We start from the raw sequence: 11,346 nt of genomic DNA on the forward strand, positions 1-11,346 counted from the left end.
TATTTTTTGGGCAGGATCCCATTAAAAACAAGCAAAGCATAGAACAAAAGAAACGACCTCCACTCAGACGCCTTCCAAAACTTCCGTTCTTTGATAGATCGTGGTACTCTTGTGATCTCGGTCGGTGGCAAGACTGCCATAAGCTCCCTGTCGATCAGCTCAGCTTTGGTGCCTTTGTACCACCCGTTTTGATGGTGTGTGGAATCCAGCCACAGAGTAGCCAGCTGTCTAGTAACCCCGAGACATACACTGTGCTGGTATTCAGGAACAAAGCCTTGGACCATTTGAAATGTGTCCAATTAGTTGACTTGGGCCTTTCACTCCCATGACAGGCTGCTGAGGTGTTGCGTTCATGGCATCGTCAAAATGCTCAGCTTCAGTACGAAGACCGGGCTCAGGACTAACATATGGATAAGGACCCCACCTCTTTGATAACAGAAGTCACAATCATAAATTCCATTAAACTGCTTCGTATTTCGGATAAGTGGCCGGGCAACAGAATCTGAACTACATATTAGGGCATGCACCTTGAAGTGCAACCATCTGCCCAGGTGATGCCATGAGTTTGAAGTTCCTTAAGTTCGTTTACAAAAGGAGTGAGGAGTGTTTGGATATCACAGATGAAACCTGGAGTTGATGTATGTCTTGCGATTTGTATATTGGGATTTTCCAGAATCTCCTTTATCTGCGAGGATAAACTGACAACCAAAAAATACTAGTGCTGTCAAAATTATCGCGTTAACGGCGGTAATTAATTTTTTGAATTAATTGCGTTAAAATATTTAACGCATGTGCAGAATGGCCCGCCCCATACGTGCCACCAGTGGCAGCGCCAGGGTATGACTGGGGTAGGCTACACCCATACCAAGAAATGGCTTAGCCCCACCATGAAAAATGATGTTAAAGTAAGCAAAATAAAGTCTGCCAACTCGCGCGGAGTAAATTGCACAGACAGCAGTTAGTAAGATTGATTTCAGTAGCCACGGTTTTGAAAACTTTTGTCACGTAGTGATCGTCTTCTCAACAGAACATCTTTGATAACGGCGTGGTGTTGTTGCAGGAAGTCCCGACGGAGAATACTTTTGCTGTAGTACAGGGGTGCACATAACTGGTACGCAGGTTATGTGCGTAATCTGAAATGTGTACCGTCTAGAGATGTTAAGATTCACCGATTCGCATCGGTGCACCGGCATAAACGTTCAAGATGCGAGTGCTCCGGTTGAAAGAGTGCACATCGGCTACAGTTTGGGTTGAACCGGGTTGAACTCGCGATGCATCAATTGCGTAGCGTCTTTGCATCGGTAAAAAACCGATTCATTCATATAAAATCCCCTCGTCTTGTCAGCAGAGACGATCTTTGATATTTGCTTCGCCACTACGGAGGCCGAGAGTCTCGGTTATCAACACACACGGAAGTTGAGGAGAAAGAGAAACACAACGCACCGAAAAATACATAAAAATCAAACGTTTGGCAACACTTCGGATTGTTCAAGAAAGACGGTGTAATAGTCCTTTATGCTATATAGTTGACCGCAGGTCATGGAGAGTAATAAGGTATCCGTAGACCTTTGTATGAGGTATCTTTATTACTTAACAGGTCGACTACAGCCATGATACATAGATCCGTCCAGATGCGGGCTTGCATACACAGTATCACTCCGCAGCCGCACCCCATCAGTAATGTCCTGATGGTATATGTGCGCGGCACTATATACTACAGACGGTCAACTTGAAAAATCGCTCGCAAATTGTTAACGATGCCGTAGTAGTACGAGGAACTTAGCGACGCACATAAAGAGGCGACATGGGGTCTGCGGCTGAAAAGAGAAACCTGAAAGTTAGACATATGAGTTAAATCACTCAGTGAGGTGTTCTGTCAGAGAGAGTGGTGTTTAGTTTACAGCAGCCTGTGACGGCCAATACTAATTTAAATGTCTTCCTCACTGTAAGCAGTTATGAAATACCTGTTTGTGAAAGGTTATTCTTTATTGTTCATATAGAACCCACTGCTTTCTGCTCACTGGTAAGTTAGAATGAGTGTTAAGCACATCAGGCTGGCAGCTGGGCATTGCACTATGGTAGCTGTTATTTGCACATTGTTAATCATGAGCAATGCATCCTTACATTGTTTAACTGTGAGGTGTTATACAATTGTACTGTAGCCTACTCTGGAGAGCTAAAAAAATAAACGGCATGATGAGATGTGCAGTACCGAATATGTAAAGCACTTTTTTGTTAATTTATGATTTGCTGCATATAAGGAATAAAACTAAAATCCTCTGTCGTACCATATTGAAGTATCATTATTTTTGCATCGTGTTGAATCGCATCGTATCGCACCGAATCGCATAATGTTGAATCAAATCGTATCGAACTGTATCGCAACAGGGGTGAATCGTATCGTATCGCATCGCCTGGTGTTTCAAATGTATCGTTAATGTATCGTATCGTGGCAACGTATCGAGATGCGCATCGCATCGGCCTCAGTGATGGAGATGCACATCCCTAGTACCGTCACTTGTGTCACAAAGCGCATTGGCGTACCGACGTACTTGTGAAGCTTTTCCAGAAGGCGGTTCGATCACCGGACGACAGAGTCGGTCTCCGTGTGCACAGACAGGGCTGCTGTTAACGTCGGTCTGTACAACGGAACTGTGCCCAAACTACGCCAACCGGCTGCGGAGGGAGACTCCCCCCCTTCACTGGAGAACTGCGCTAAAACAGCTGATCACAACATTCACGCTCTGTGGTCACGAAGTACTCCACTAGCGCGCCCCCCCCCTCTGTCGACTTTCCTGAAGTACTCCCCGTTGATAGAAATCAACACGTAATGAATTAAGACCCCACGGTTTGATGATTGATAGGTGTGTGGGTTGTCTTTCATTTTGACACGCAGAAAAATGTTATAATAAACATAGATACTGTGTTAAATGGATATATCCGCCTGCTTTCATTTATCTTTCCATTCCCACAACAATATACATAAATAAATGGCATATTTTGGACATAGTTCGAATGGTGATTAATCATGATTAATTAATTTTTAAGCTGTGATTAATCTGATTAAAAATTGTAATCGTTTGACAGCCCTAAAAAATACATATATATACATATAGTTAGAGCACTGATGGCAGTAACAATGGGGCTCATACTCTCCATATTGACCATATGATTTGTGGAAGAGATACGAGGCAGACGCACACACCGTTAATATTGGGTATTTTATTGGAGAGAGCGCAGAGAAACATATAACACTGCGACTCCGCCTCCTGGTCTCAACTCCAGTTTGTCATGGTCCACAAAGCTCTGAAATGTTTGCTGAAATGAGATCTGCACCTTCCAAAGTAGGATGAATGCCGTCTCTCTTAACCTGTTAAGTCCGAAGGGTACTTTAGTTTTTTTTTTTTTACGATACTGTGTCTCAATATTTAAGAACCTATTAATGTGTTCTTCCAGATTAACGGGAATAATCTCAGCTAACTGACGATGCAAACCATTTTTACCAAAACACAATTCTCATAAGAAGCATCTAAACCAGGGGTTCCCAACCTTTATTGTGCCAAGGACCGGCAGATACATTAAAACAAAATCGCGGACCGGTTGTTCATTTTAACTGATTTTAATATGTACTCACCACCAGCAGGTAGCAACAGAGGCTAATTGTATGTAACAGCCTGAACAAATAACAATATGTATCCAAAACATATTAACAACGTTTAAAAAAGAACCGGTCTCGTTTTTTGGTTTTTCGGGAAAAACGGAAAACCGACGTTATTCAGTTTTTAAACCAAAACGGGAAAACGGATAAATCAACGTTTTGGTTTCGTTTGTATGATTTACGGATAATCCAGTGAATGCTGGGAAAACGAGGAGAAGGCGCATCATGAAGTGTGTGTGTGTGTGTGTGTGTGTGTGTGTGTGTGTGTGTGTGTGTGTGTGTGTGTGTGTGTGTGTGTGTGTGTGTGTGTGTGTGTGTGTGTGTGTGTGTGTGTGTGTGTGTGTGTGTGTGTGTGTGTGTGTTCAGAAGATATGACAGTGACGTTCGTTCCGGTGCACGTCCGACAGCATTTAGCACTACATCGAGATTAACTTCTTTTGGGAACACCCGCATATGGGCTACCTATGGAGTTAGCCAGATGTGTGTAAATTACTGTTCATGGTCATTTGAAAACAAATGCCGGTGTTGGACAGACACGAACACACAGAGCTGAGCAGAGCACACACACACATCATGCGCCTTGGTGACTGGACATCTCCTTCATAAAAGTAATAAAAGGGGGAGTAATCGGGCAGTTCGATGTGTGTGTGGTTAACACGTAGCAGCCTGCAGTCACTCTTAAGCTGTTGAAGGTAAACACAGCGAAGGCGGTGCGTAAAAAGGCACAGCTCTCGGCGCGCTGGTGCTGCACTTCTCAGAAGCGGAGTTACACGTCCCGCTGCCTCCTGGTGCTGCAGCCATTTCATGAAGTGAAGGTTTTCCTTCTATAAAACAGCTGCGGGCAGCAGATACCGTGAGAGTCCCGGACATGAATTCATAGATCAAGGCAGACTGGTTTACTCTCCTGTTTTGCCAATCCGGTGCTTAAACAAATAGCTCTACACCCCTGGCCGACATGTCCTTAAAATTAAGTCTGAGTTTGAAATACATCTCAAATAATGTATGCACTGCCATTTCCCCACATAAACATAACAGTCTGCAATCAAACGGTTGTCTCCTGTGCGCTCATCTTCCTACTCGGCGCACCGGTAACTTTCTCGTGCGTACGAGAGGCTGAGACCAGGCTGAGCTGCCGAATCCCTCGGAACATCATAAAACCATTTTCAACGGTTATCTGATGAAAGATTAACTGGGCTACTGGATGAAATAATATGACTGGTATAGGTGCGAAAATGAAACACTTTTTGAACAAAATATTATAATAAAATATTTTTATATATTTATAATTCTGCAAATATTACGATAAACTCACAGCTATTTCGTGGCCCGGTACCGGTCGGTTGGGAACCCCTGATCTAAATGACCCGAGCGGGAAAAAAAATACTTTACTGCACCGATAATCTATCCTAGGTCCACATCCGACACATCGTTTATGATCGCAAGGAGACACAGAATCTAACGTTCATCAAAACAAGTGGTGCTAGGTAGCTCACAACGCTAACATGGCTTACCTTCGTCTTTGCCTGGTCTAAACTGGTCTTCAATGGTATTAAAACGATAAAAAACGATGGTGTAGTTAATGTGTCTGTGTCCCCTTTGAAATGTTCTGATAATCCATAAGCAATAAAACAGCTTTTCCGTTGCTTGATATCAGAGCAGCGATATTTCTCCCCTCTAAGGCAAGCTAGCATGCGCAGAGAGGCTAACTTTTTTTTTTAACATGAGTGTGTGCGGGACGATTTCCCTTGGATTCTATTGGCTCTAACGGTCAGAAAGAGATGTCACATGTCTAAATCGAACAAGGGGGTGTTGGCATTTCCATAACAGGTTGAATACTTAAAACGAAAGTTAGTTATAATCAAATATAATCAATTATATTCTTATATAACTCTAAAGAAAATGTTTCATGTGTTATGTTTTTCTATAGTTACAGTATAAACTAAGTGGTTTGTTGAATTGAGTGTAAGACTTATAATGATGTATGGGTGTCACTGATAAGAGAGTAGGCAGTTTCTTCTCTCTCCTCTCACAGCAGGGAGGGGGGCTCCTGACTTAAGGAGAAATACATTGAGGCCTCAAAAAGGCGGTTATGTCATAGCCGAGAATAATATTTTTCAAATCCTACAGGGGTCATGTCCTTTTTACACAAACCTGAGAAGGTGTGTCTTATGCCATAAGCTATAGAAAATGTCTGGTTATGTCCAACCCTGTACATCAGAGGCCATGCCCAGTTTTACACAAAATTGGGTGTGGAGGAGGTGTTTTAGGGTTTTCTATCCGGTTTTGGTGCATAAAGACAGGGGTGGAGAGAGTGAGGGCTTCAGAGCTGGGTTAATAGCTCTCGGTAAGGTTCTCTCAAACTTGGTAAATATCTCTTGAATTTCTTGGTTGGAATGCTGAGTGAATTTCTTTGAATGAGGGAATTTCTTTGAATGCTGAATGGAATGATTTTATGGAAGAAGCGTTTGTGAGTATTAATACCTACCTACGTGAGGAACTGCCTCCGAAAACTGTGGGATAGGTATGCGTTTGTGAGTATTAGTACCTACCTACGTGAGGAACTGCCTCCGAAAACTGTGGGATAGGTATGGGTTTTTGAATGTTAGTCCCCGCCATCTGTGACGGAAAATATAAAGGTATGGAATCGATGTGAATCGATTTCGTGAATGAAAGGTTGAATGTGCTTTTTATTATCACCGGTCTTTTTATGAGGAAATGCCTCTAAATTCTATCGGGAGATTTTAAATGTCACAACTGAATTGGGCAGTTGAAGTGAAACATTTTGGTAATAAATGTAAGACTGTGAATTAAAGTTTCATATTTGAACATGATCACAGCATCATTTTTTTGTTTGTTTAGTATGATCATAATGTTGTAAAGAGAGAAGGTAAAAACCCTGTATTAGTTTGGACCTATTTTTCTTCAAATAAACTGATCCCACCTTTTGGACTGGGACAATTTAAAGGACATCTGTGCTCTCCTCTCCTGCTTCAAAGGTAAGACTGCACCCTGCCACACTCACGTTTAGGTAGGAACACACCCCATTTACTGATACCAAAATCCTTCGGGATCGCTTAAACAGATTAAAAAGAGTTGTCTGAATTGAAACAGCAGTTAATTGAACCTGGTTCTTCGGGGAGTTAATAGAGGTGAGATCTTGCTGACGTTTGGTGGATCTGAGCCAAGCAGTAAACTTACATAGACTCAGTAACTTCGGTCAGGTCAACTTTGAGAAAAAAGATTATTAATTTAACCCTTTTAGAAGGGAAGATATGGTCATTTGTTCTGGGAATGTCATTTGAGCCTGAGACCTGAAAAACAGGTTAATCAGACCAGGTTTTCCCCAGAAGGCTGTCCAATTATTTACGAAGCCCACATTGTTTGCTGGGCACCACCAAGACAACCAGCGCTGAAACGATGACATGCGGCTATACATGTCATCATTGATCAGATTGGGGAGGGGACCAGAGAAGATTACGGTGTCCGACATTGTTTTAGCATAACTACACACCGACTCCACATTAAGTTTGGTGCATTCTGATTGGCGTGAATAACAATCTTACTGTATTTACGTTTATTCTTAGCCAGCAGTTTAAGATGCGCCTTAACGTCGCCCGCTCTGGCCCCCGGAATGCATGTGACTGTGGAGGCTTCGGTCTCTAAATTCATGTGTCTCATAATAGAGCTACCAATAACCAGAGTTGGCTTCTCAGCGGGTGTCTCGCTGAGTGGGGAATATCTGTTAGATACGTGAACGGGTTGGTGGGGACCTGCGAGTCTCGCTTTATGCCCCTTCTGAGCAGTCACCCAGTCTCCCTGCTGCTCGGGAGTTGCCGGAGGACGACTAGTACAAGCTACCTCTTGCCGGTCTGTACCGACTAACATGGGTTTTAATATAGCCGAGTTACTTTCTAAAATGCGGAGCCGGGCTTCTATGGCTATGATTCCCGCCTCCAACCTAGCAACTGTAATACATTTAACACACGCGGGCCTATCGGTACCAGTAAAGGAGGAAGGGAAATAGCCAAACATAAGACAGAGCATGAAATAGCACCCAGGGTGGGGAAGTACCCATGGTTAGCTATCAAGCTAAAGTAGCGGTACCGTTAGCAGTATACATTGTGATTGGACGAGTCACTAACAACGTCCAATCACAATGTAGCAGTTTGCGCGCCGACTGTGGTGGAGCCAAGTGCATCGGTGGATGGTTATTGTTTGAAATTGAGCAGCCAGACTACAACAATTCAACATGTCTCTGCTGGACCCACCAACATTTGGACTGTTCTATTTCCCAGACGGGTCGGTTAGAGCAGAAAATACATCTATCATAAAGGATGTAAACAGGGCTGCAAAAGATACAATTACCTGCAGGGAAGACCTCGATTTGGAGCAAGGCTGGATCGAGGTGATTTGGCCTGCCAAACGTCGACCGCAAAAGGAGTCGAAGCCAGTTGCAGCCAAATTGCTGTTCGTAGGAGGTAAGTTAAAAATACAAGTTAAATATCTTTATAACGTTAGCTAACTTTGGCTATAGTCTCTAGAAATGTAACTGATAACGTAATACTAGTAGAAATAGTTGCTTTATTGTCTAGCTAACTAGCTAAAGTTAGCTATAAGTTCTCTGACGACTCAACATCAGCAAGACTAAGGAGCTGGTGGTGGACTTCAGGCGGAACAGCAAGAGGCCTCTGACCCCCATCACCATCAGGGGGGAGGATGTGGAGGTGGTGAACAGCTACAAGTTCCTGGGAGTGCACTTGAACCATAAACTGGACTGGACAGACAACACTGATGCTCTCTTAAGGAAGGGACAGAGCAAGCTGTTCTTCCTGAGGAGGCTCAGGTCCTTCAACGTGTGCACGAGGCTGCTGCAGATGTTCTGCCAGTCTGTGGTGGCCAGTGTGCTCTTCTTTGCCGTGGTGTGCTGGGGTGGAAACACAAACACTAGGGACACTGGCAGGCTGAACAAGCTAGTGAGGAAGGCTAGCTCTGTAGTGGGAGTACAACTGGACAATCTGGAGGAGGTGGCAGAGGGGAGGATGAGGAGGAAGCTCGACAGCATCCTAGAGAACCCCTCCCACCCACTCCATGCAGAGCTAGTGAAGACGAGGAGCACGTTCAGCCACAGACTCATCCCTCCACCACAACGCACCAAGCGCCTCGGACAGTCCTTTGTGCCTGGAGCCATCAGGCTGCACAACAAGGGGTTAAATATGAAAAATAAATCAAATTAAATCACTGGTCGTAAATATACACTGTTTCCACAACCCATGTTAACTTGTCACTTTAACTTATTCCGCACTTTATAACTTAGATGATGACCAAATATGTATATATGCTGACAGTTATTTTACTCTTATTTTTATTTATTTTCATAGTCTTTTATTATTATTATTATCATTATTTCCTTGATTTTATGTTATTTATTATTTATTTTAGATTTTATTGATCTGTCTGAATCTTTGCTGTACTGTTTTTTTTCACGCTTACCCTGTTGCTGCTGTGTACAACTGAATTTCCCCTCTGGGATTAATAAAGGTTCATCTTATCTTATCTTAGCTAACGTTAGCTTGAGTCCCATTATGAAGCTCTATTCAGTAAAAATGTGTATAAGGCGGTGGTAAATTATAACGTTAACATATGTTCAAATTAGGGGTGTGGGATATTTATCTCTTACAGATGTAGCGCTTCATTTCAGACAGTTTGAAACGCGAGGGCCGTGATTGGTACGTGATCTGCCCTCACTCAAGCGAAAACCTCCAGCTTGACTTGAGATCTCCCCCGTGATAAATAAATGTAATTATTATGAAGCCAGCTGCAATGGATCATTGATCCACCAGGGGGTGCAGTGGGGTTCCACACTGGAGCTCATGTGAAATAAAGTCGGATACAGTACGCTGGATGTACAGTGGAACTTTGTTCAGATCCATATGTCACGGATATCATACTCTGTGCTAAATAAGAGACATGTAATCATTTACAAAACATCACCATGTTGTTATTTAACAAAATAATGTACTGTATTCATTTTTTTCCTTCATTTTCAGTCTTTATTTCGAACAGATTGAAAAAAACCAAATAAAAAATAACAAATGTGAAAAACAGAATACCGTATTGTTATAATACAGCATTTATCCACATTCATGGTAATATTTGTGTATTAAAAAAAAAAAAAGTCTTCATATTAATAATAATAATAAATCATATGTGTCCAAAAGGGAGTAGGAGGAACAAATTAGCTTATTAATTCCCACCCCTTACTTGATCAATGATTGTCCTTTAAATCATTATGCAAGTTATTCCTACTTAGATTTACATTTATACAATAATTTCTCATCTTCAATCACCTTTCTTCATTCTCATGTGTTTCTGTACATCCTTTTAAACTGAATTATGCTTGTGCTTTGTTTTAACTCCTGCTCCAAACCATTCCATAAAATCACCCCACAGATTGATAAACTCATACTTCTCAGAGTTGTTCTGACCTTGAGTTGTTTAAAATGTAGCTTTCCTCTCAAATGATACCCACCCTCTCTGTCTATGAACAATGTTTTTAATTTCCTAGGAAGTAGATTATGTCTTGCTCTGTACATGATTTGTGCCGTTTTAAATTTAACCAGATCAATGAACTTCAATATGTGTGACTTCAAAAATAATACATTGGTGTGTTCAAGGTATCCAACACTATTGATAACTCTTAAAGCCCTTTTTTGTAATGTGCATAACGGCTGTAGGTTGTGTTGAGATCTTCATAGTATCTTGAATACTTAAAACGAAAGTTAGTTATAATCAAATATAATCAGTTATATTCTTGTATAACCCACAATGAAAATGCTTCATATTTTAGGTTTTTCTATATTTACACAAACAAAACACAAGTGGTTTGTTAAATTGAGTGTAAGGCCTATAATGATTTATGCCCTCCTCTCACAGCAGGGAGGGGGGCTCCGGACTTAAGGAGAAATACATTGAGGCCTCAAAAAGGTGGTTAGGTCAGCCATCGAATATGTCTGGTCATGTCCTTTTTTACACAAACATGGGAAGGTGTGTCTTATACCATAGCCAATAGAATATGTCCAGTCGTTTTCAATGGTTGGGTATGGAGGAGGTGTTTTTGGGGTTTTCTATCCGGTTTTTTGAGCATAAAGAGACTGGCTTTTTGGGAGGGAGTGAGAGAGAGAGGGGGGTTCCCCTGGTATACTCTCTCCCGGTAGGCTCTGGCCCTCAGAGCTGGGTTAATAGCTCTCAGTAAGGATCTCTCAGACTTGGTAAATATCTCTCAAATTTCTTGGTTGAATGCTGAGTGGAATGATTTGATGGGAGATGTGTTTGTGAATATTAGTCCCGCCAGCTGTGAGGAATCTTCCTCTGAATTCATGCGGATAGGAATGGGTTTTTGAATGTTATTCCCGCCGTCTGTGTCGGAAAAAAGGTATGAAATTGATTGGGTGAAAATGAAAGTTTGAATATGCTTTTTATTATCACCGGTCATTTATGAGGAAATGCCTCTAAATTATATCGGGAGATTTAAGAAATCACAACTGAATTGGGCAGTTGGAATTACAATTTTGGTAATAAATGTAAGACTGAATTAAAGTTTTATATTTGAACATGATCACAGCATCATTTTGTTTAGTATGATAATGTTGTAAAGAGAGAAGGTAAAAACCCTGTAATAGTTTGGACCT

General features: G+C 41.9%; 1 pseudogene; it reads right to left on the reverse strand.

Moving 5' to 3' along the window:
- Window positions 1-3,289: 3,289 nt before the first annotated feature.
- LOC139434560 (uncharacterized) lies at window positions 3,290-7,702 on the reverse strand (annotated as a pseudogene).
- Window positions 7,703-11,346: the final 3,644 nt, after the last annotated feature.

This window comes from Pseudochaenichthys georgianus, chromosome 10, assembly GCF_902827115.2.
Source record: "Pseudochaenichthys georgianus chromosome 10, fPseGeo1.2, whole genome shotgun sequence".
In the NCBI taxonomy this organism is placed as follows: Eukaryota; Metazoa; Chordata; class Actinopteri; order Perciformes; family Channichthyidae; genus Pseudochaenichthys; species Pseudochaenichthys georgianus.